This window comes from Anolis carolinensis, chromosome 3 (genome assembly GCF_035594765.1).
Source record: "Anolis carolinensis isolate JA03-04 chromosome 3, rAnoCar3.1.pri, whole genome shotgun sequence".
NCBI lineage: Eukaryota > Metazoa > Chordata > Lepidosauria > Squamata > Dactyloidae > Anolis > Anolis carolinensis.
This window is the reverse complement of record NC_085843.1, coordinates 23,827,615-23,835,534: the sequence shown is the minus strand read 5'-3', so window position 1 is coordinate 23,835,534 and position 7,920 is coordinate 23,827,615. Positions and strand designations below refer to the sequence as shown.

The following is a 7,920-nucleotide window of genomic DNA, read 5'->3' as shown; positions in this document are numbered from 1 at the left end:
GTTGGTGACTTATACATCAATATCCTAGAGTAGAACTTCCCAAACTTTAAATGTTGCTGATACAAGACCCCCTGATCACTGACCTATAGCAACCAATGGTGTTCCAGAACCTGCGCTGCTCTGGCGAACCAGTCGCTGTCCTAATGAGGGCCAGCCTTTCTCCTTTGGATCGGCCTGACAGCCAATCCAAGCAGCTGCCAGGTTGATCCAAGAGAGAAAGACCGACTGTTGTTGTTTAGACAGCACATGTCTTGCTAAGTAGCCTTTGTTCCCAGCAGTGAGAGGAGAATATTTGGGGAGAACATGGTTTGCCCCCACCAAAAAAACGTCTCCCAACATTTTTTGCATGACACACCTACACATAACAGGTGACACACTAACATACCAGATCTCTCTCATTGGGATTAACAATAAATTTAGATTCTTGTGAAATTGTTATACTGTTGACCACAGTTTAAATGATCATGAATTTAATAATCTTGTTCCACGACTGCCAAAAATGTATTCATTTACATATGATTCTGAAGAACGTTACCTCAACTAGGTGGCCAAATAGAAGTAAGAATATTCAAGTTTTGGAGATATGCATACCTGAGTCTAGAACTCCCCCCCCCCATTTTATCTCAATTAACAGTTGTTCCCCTTTGCACTGCTCAAAGAGAAGTTTATGTCATTAGAAATGAGAAAACTGGTATCAAATCATTATTCAAAATTCCATTTTGCTCTTCCAAATACCTTTAGAAATAATAGCTGCCACCTGTCATTGTAAATATATCTCTTCTGTCTGCAAAAGATGTTCATGGAACAGAAAACAAACCCATGCTGTTCACTGATGCTAACAGTGTCATGCACACATTTCTAATTCTGTTACAGCTGTTTCACTGACAGAGAAAGATGACTCACCACTTTTGGCGCAGGGCAGAGACAAACGTGCCATCTCATCAAAGGCAATAATCAATTTTCTACCAAATCAGTTCTGCATTGAATGATGCCATGATAAATTAATCGGGAACAAACCAGGCCAATGACAGGGTTGACAAATAAAATGTGTCACACAGACAGGGAAAGCTTATAAATCAATTCAGCTGTGCCACAAAGGTCAGGCAATGAGGCACTAATAAAGCATGCCTGGTGGCTAGCTTGGAAATGATGTTTTTAGAGCAATTTTCATTATATTCAATCATAGCATTGCAGTGCTGGGTTTCTTGCAGTGCCTTCTTCTCAATAAAAAGGATCTGAACTCTGCCATTTGTGTTTCAGCTACATGCAGATTGGATTCCTGTTCCCGTCATCTCCCTTTGTAAATTTCCTTAGACGTGATGTTGTATTATGATTCAATGCATTGTTCCAGCAGTTGTAAATGCTGACATGAATCCTGTTGTTAGTCCTAAATAGAATACACTTATTGATTCAGTTTGATTTTCCTACATATTGATTCAAAATACAACAGTTGATCCAATGGACTTACTTTAGTTTAGTTCCAGCACTGCACTTTTTTTGATTGTGTGGTATCAGTGTATCATATGATTTACTTGAATTTGATAAAATGTTCCGTCCCCCAGGACGATGGTTTGCCTTACCTATTGGTCGTTTGTTTGTTTTCCCTCCTTTGCATTTTGTTTGAGCCTCTGGCTGCAAAAGCCTAGGAAAAGTGGCTTGGAATCTGCAATAGCTGGCTGCAGTTTTCTTTGCAGTGATTGGTCAAAGAGTGCAACATCTTAGGACCGCCCTTTTTACCAGGGTCTAGTCTCCATTTTGGAGCTTCATTCTGGCTATTGTCTTCCAACGTGCTGGAGCTGTGCAAGGCTAACTGGGACAAATCATCCTCAAAACCAGGCCAATCTAAGCCTATCCAAATTAGATAAGTATTGAATTATATTGATCTGGAATAGGAAATCTAGTTGGAGGAGCAGGGTTATTCTGTCGCTTCTAGAACTAATCTTTGCTGTAAAGATAGGGAAGGAAAGAGTTTCTCCTTCTAATATAGGCAGCGTGATTAGGGTATAGTGGTTTTATAATCACTTTTGCCTTCTGGAACCAGGGATAATTCTGCAACTAAAACCTATGGAAATTTGTTTCATTTTCTGCAACTTTAAGATCTGTGCCAGGTTTACAACCTTGTATGAATAAACATCCTTTTTTGAAGTTATCCAGACTCAGTCGTTCAATATCTATAGGACAGCTTATAGGGATTTGCAGTTCGCCCGGATAAAGGACAGCACGTTTCAGTTTTATAGTTTTTTATTGTCCGGCGGACGGCACAGTTTTGAGGTCGATCAGCGGTTTTTCCGCTTCAGCTAGCTTGCACGGCTTTATAGTTTTTTATAGTTTAGGAAGTTTTAGTATAGGCTGCGGCTTTTCCGCCTGAGCTCAGTCTGCATACCTAAAGACTCTACCAGCGTCTGAGGCAGTGGAGCCCGCTCTCAGACCTGAAGGAGTCAAATAGTGGGGCTCTATTTCCTTGCTATTTGGCTCGCGTGTGCGCACGTAGCCCAGTGGCTTTCTGGGTTTGCACAGGCTGTGCAGTTCCCAGCAACGTCCAGGGCTCCCTCGGCGGTAGACCTCGAGCCGCGGAGCACCAGCGACAGTTCTTTGGCTGGCTCTGAGGCGTGGAGCCCACCAGAACCAGGCTAGAACCTGGACAGGCCTGGCAACGCTGCTGCGAGTTCGGCCGGAGCACTCAACCGGCTTTGACAGCCTCTTCATCAGGAGTTCGGCCGGAGCACTCGGCTGGCTTTGACCTGCCTCATGGTCCGGCGGTGGTGACCTGCCTCATCGTCCTGCGGTGGTGACCTGCCTCATTGACCTGCGGCGGTGACCTGCCTCATCGTCCTGCGGTGGTGACCTGCCTCATCGTCCTGCGGTGGTGACCTGCCTCATCGTCCTGCGGTGGTGACCTGCTTCATCGACCTGCGGTGGTGACCTCCCTTCACAGCGGGGAGGAGGCGTCTCTTCTCTCCTCCTTTCCAAAGCCAGCCTCGGTGCTCCTTCGGCGGCAGGCCTCGAGCCGCAGAGCACGAGGTGCTTGAAAATTTGGCGAAGTCGCCATTTTGGCAGTTTACGTCACTCGGGCAAGGGAGGTATCAAGTGGCAAGTTGCTGTCAGTTGACATTTTGCAGCTTGCCCACCAAAGTCTGGCGCCAAAGGTCACAATCTTTGTAAAGTATAGTTACTTAGTGATATATATTGCTATGGTTAAGTGCTGTGAATTGTATTATATATTGAATTTGCTTTTATTGTAAATTTACTTGCAGGTATATTGCATTTGCCTTTGTTGTAAATTTACTTGCTATTAAGAATACATAATGTCTATGCAATTTCAAGATGATACAGATGGTATACCTCCTTCTGAGGCTGAAAGTAGGAATGAAAGGCCCCAAAGGATAAAGCACCCTTCAGCCAAGATGCTAGCCCATCTAATAGATGAAAAGGAGCTCCTCCATGTGAGGTTAGGTTCGGCATGGGAGCGAATTGTAACATTAATGGGCAGAATAGAGAGCTTGGGTATTACAAGGGTGCCATCCATATTACAGACAGACCTTGAAGAGACCTTCGGTCTTTGGAGGGGTTTGGTGTCTAAGATAGTCCAGGTCCTCGAGCGCATTAACGCCAAGGATTCAGAGTTAGAAATAGTGAGTGTTTTAGCTGACACTAATGAGAAAGAAAATAGGGTGAGGGCAATCCTAGCTTCCTTATGCAGCCATGAGACCAATCTTTTAAAATCACCTGCTGTGGCACTTAGTCTTAAGTCCAACCGCTCTAGTCAGGTATCTAAACTAAGGGAGCGTGCATCGTCTAAACACAGCCACTCTAGCAAGTCTTCTGCTGCTGGGAGTGCCATCTCTTCCCTAGCTGCCTTGCACATTAAGGAGGCTGCACGTCTGGAGCTGCAGAGTAAAGTGGCGGGGGCGGAGGCTGATGCTAAGGCAGCTGATCTCACCCTTCCCTTTAAAGAAGAAGAGCAACGACTGCAAATAGAACAGGCCCATAGACGAAGCGAAATGCAAATAGAACAGGCCCATAGACAAAGCGAAATGCAAATAGAACAGGCTCGTATAGAGATGCTTAGAATAAAGATGGATGCCGCAGCCAAAAGGGTAAGGGCTGAGACTTTGGCCAAAGCCCTAATTGAGCCACTCACAGAAGAAAATGTAAGCCAGTTACCAATACAGGATCCTTCTGCCAAAGTGTTTGCGCACCTTGGCAGCATGAACAGCCAGTTTTCGGATGAGGAACAGGAAGACTTCTCTCCTTACCCAGAGCAGGGCCCCAAAGTCACTTTTGAGTTTCCTGCAGAGCAGAGCGTCATAGCGGGGAGCTCACCCTTGCTCGAGCTACCTGTGCCTCCTGCTAAAACCCTAGGTCAGTCAATCAGGGCCTCAAGGCCGAGTGCTAGTTGGCCCCTACAGACAGCTGCACAGGGAGCCATCGATTCGTCAGTGGTCGATGTCATCCCTCCAAGAGGCCAAAGGTTGACGCAAGGTGCACGGTGGGAGTCCACTCCACAACAGCAAACTCCTCAATTGTTCCCTTCGACGCCAGAGTCCCAGCTTGTCTCCATCATCAGAAGCCCCAGAAGAGATCTTAAGGACAAGGGTGTCGAAAAGTTTTCGGACAAGCCTGAGGAATTTCTTCTCTGGAAGGCCACCTTCCAGAGAGCAATCAGAGACTTAAAGTTATTGCCTGAGGAAGAACTGACTCTTCTGGCTGCATGGTTGGGCCCAGCCTCATCCTCACAAGTTAAGAAGATCTACGCAGCCCACGTAGCCGATCCCGACAAAGCCCTGGAAAAGGCCTGGGCCAGGTTGCAGCAGAGGTATGGGGCCAGCACAGAGATTGAAGCATCTCTTATGGACAAGCTCCAAAGGTTCCCAGCTTTAAAACTCAAAGACTTCAAACTCTTGTGGGACCTCAGCGATCTCCTTGCGGAATTAGAGTCGGCCAAGGAGAATCCAGAACTGCCCGGTTTGAAGTGCCTCGATCAGCACCTGTCCCAGAGGCAGATCTTGACCAAGCTGCCCTTCACTTTGCAAGAACGCTGGGGACAGGAGGTCTTCAACTACAAGGAGGCCCACTCCCAGGCATACCCTCCATTTTCTCATTTGGTCCAGTTCATCACCAGGGCAGCCAGAGAAAGGAATGATCCACAGACGGGCCTCCCCACCTTATACCAAGGGACCCAGCCAGAGAAGGCACCTGAAGTGGACAAGAAACCACCTAGAGAGGCCAATAGACCTGTCAGCGTAAAGGCAGTCGAAACTCAACACAAGACTGACGAACCCAGGTCGGAGGTAAAAGAGTTGCTTTGCCCTATTCACCAAAAGCCTCACAGCTTGGCCAACTGCAGGGAGTTTAGTAGAAAGACATACAAAGAAAGGCAACAGCTAGTTCAAAAGCAGGGAATCTGCTTTAGATGCTGTGGAGCAACTCCACACTTTGCATCCAACTGCAAAGAAAACATCAAGTGTGAGAAATGCAACAGCCTCAAGCATTGCACCGCAATGCACAACTCCAATATCATCTCCCACCCCAAAGAGAACGCTTCACCAAAAGAAAAGTCAGCAGTCGAAGACACCGACAAGCCAGCCGTACCAGAGATGCAGGTGGAGGTTTCAGCAGTCGCCTGCACAGAACTATGCTCTGACTCGCACCAGTTCAGAGTCTGTCATCCTATCTGCCTAGCGGATGTATATCCATCCAAGAGCCCTTGGCTTAAAAAGAGACTCTATGTGGCCCTAGATTCACAGAGCGATGCCTCCCTAGCTACTCCAGAGTTCTTCCGCATGTTTGACCTTAAAACCAAGATGGTCGATTACACCATGACTACATGTGCAGGAAAAAAGAAGTTGCAGGGTCGCATAGCATCTGGCTTTGTTGTCTCCTCTTGCGACCAGAAGAGACAGTTCAAGTTGCCAGACCTGATTGAGTGTTCCTCCATCCCTCGGAACAAAAAACAAATTGTAACTAGAGAAGTTGTGGAGGCTCATCCACATTTGCGACGGTTAAAGAATGCCATACCAGCCTTTCAGCCAGATGTGGACATTGCCCTTTTGCTTGGTGCGGACTGTCCGAACTTGTTCTATGTGAACGACCAAGTTAAGGGACCTCCAGGGGCGCCCATTGCTCAGCTGCTACCACTAGGCTGGACAGTTACAGGCCCAGTGTGCATAAACAAGATGCACCCACCATCGTCGTTGGACTCCAATCAAGCACAGGTGCTTAAAGGTGGACGTCCTACACTTGTGCGCAGTTGCCTAAGTCACATCTCAGTCTACTGCCAAGCAATAACTCCAGAGTATTCCTCCATCTTCAAAGTCTCTGAGAGAGACGAAGCCACAGCGCTCTCGAAAGATGAGCAAAGGTTTTCGGACATTATGAATGCTCAAGTCTCACGAAGTGCAGAGGTGAAAGCCTGCAAATCAACCACAGAAATCAAGATGGGCCAAAGATCTTGCCTGGAACCACACCGTTTTGAACGTTTTTCGGAGTGGCACAGTCTTCTTAGAGCAGTTGCTAGGCTTATACATCGTTTAGCTTGCAAAGATAGTGAGCCTTTACAGGTCCAGGATATGATAAAGGCTAAGAGCGTCATATTCAAGTCAGTACAGAGATCTGCTTTCAAGCAGGAAATAGCTAGGCTAGAGCAAGGGCTCAACATCCCTAATCAAAGTCTTCTAAATGAGTTAAACCCATTTTTAGACAAGGAGGGTATTTTGAGAGTTGGAGGAAGGTTAGCCAAAGCTAAACTCAAGGCGTGCATAAAAAACCCCATCATCATACCCCCTAATAGTCACACTGCATTGCTGCTCGTTCGGCATTACCATGAGAAAATCCATCATCAAGGTAGAACTCTGACTGAGGCGACCCTTAGAAATGAAGGCCTGTGGGTGGTAAATGCTAAAAGTTTGGTCAGCAGTGTTATTTTTAAGTGTGTCAAATGTCGGCGACTCAGAGTCAGCTGATGGCTGAGTTACCTCAGGACAGGACTTTGACAGACCCCCCCTTTTCCCATGTGGGAATCGATGTGTTTGGTCCTTGGGAGGTTGTCACTAGGAAAACCAGGGGTGGTGTTGTAAATAACAAAAGATGTGCGGTTTTGCTTACTTGTTTGTCAGTACGAGCTGTCCATATAGAGGTTGCAGAGGGAATGGACACTTCATCATTCATAAATGCATTGAAAAGGTTCATAGCCCTCAGAGGGCCAATTAAGTTAATTTGGTCGGACTGTGGCACCAATTTTGCATGTGCAGACCTTAGCCAACCACTTCTGGAAGAGGTGGAAGGCCGAATACTTAAGCCAGCTTCCAACCAGAAGACTCTGGCAAACCCAAAGGACAATGCCAAGGTGGGAAACCTTGTGTTGCCAAAGGACAAAGACTTGCCCCGCTATGCCTGGCCTATGGGCATTATACTAAAGACCTTTCCTTGCCCTGACGGTAAGGTTAGAAAAGTTCAAGTAAAGACTCATAGTAAGGACAAAATGTCTGTCCTGGACAGACCAATTAGTGACCTCGTGTTGCTTATTGGAGATGTTTAAAGTTCTAGTGTTTGTATTGTTGTGTATACAAAGGTGTTTGTATGTTTTTGATTGGTAAATTCCCACATCCTGGGAATTTAGCGGGGAGTGTTCCGTCCCCCAGGACGATGGTTTGCCTTACCTATTGGTCGTTTGTTTGTTTTCCCTCCTTTGCATTTTGTTTGAGCCTCTGGCTGCAAAAGCCTAGGAAAAGTGGCTTGGAATCTGCAATAGCTGGCTGCAGTTTTCTTTGCAGTGATTGGTCAAAGAGTGCAACATCTTAGGACCGCCCTTTTTACCAGGGTCTAGTCTCCATTTTGGAGCTTCATTCTGGCTATTGTCTTCCAACGTGCTGGAGCTGTGCAAGGCTAACTGGGACAAATCATCCTCAAAACCAGGCCAAT

At 46.6% G+C, this 7,920-nt stretch overlaps 1 long non-coding RNA gene across 1 annotated transcript in view; it reads right to left on the bottom strand.

Annotated features, from left to right (window-relative positions):
* Nucleotides 1–1,233, bottom strand: part of LOC134297347 (uncharacterized) — a 33,538-nt gene extending 32,305 nt beyond the window's left edge. Inside the window, exon 1 of the long non-coding RNA XR_010004057.1 lies at nt 904–1,233. This is a non-coding gene — a long non-coding RNA (uncharacterized LOC134297347). The remainder of the gene's footprint in view (nt 1–903) is intronic.
* Between the last annotated feature and the right edge of the window lie 6,687 nt (nt 1,234–7,920).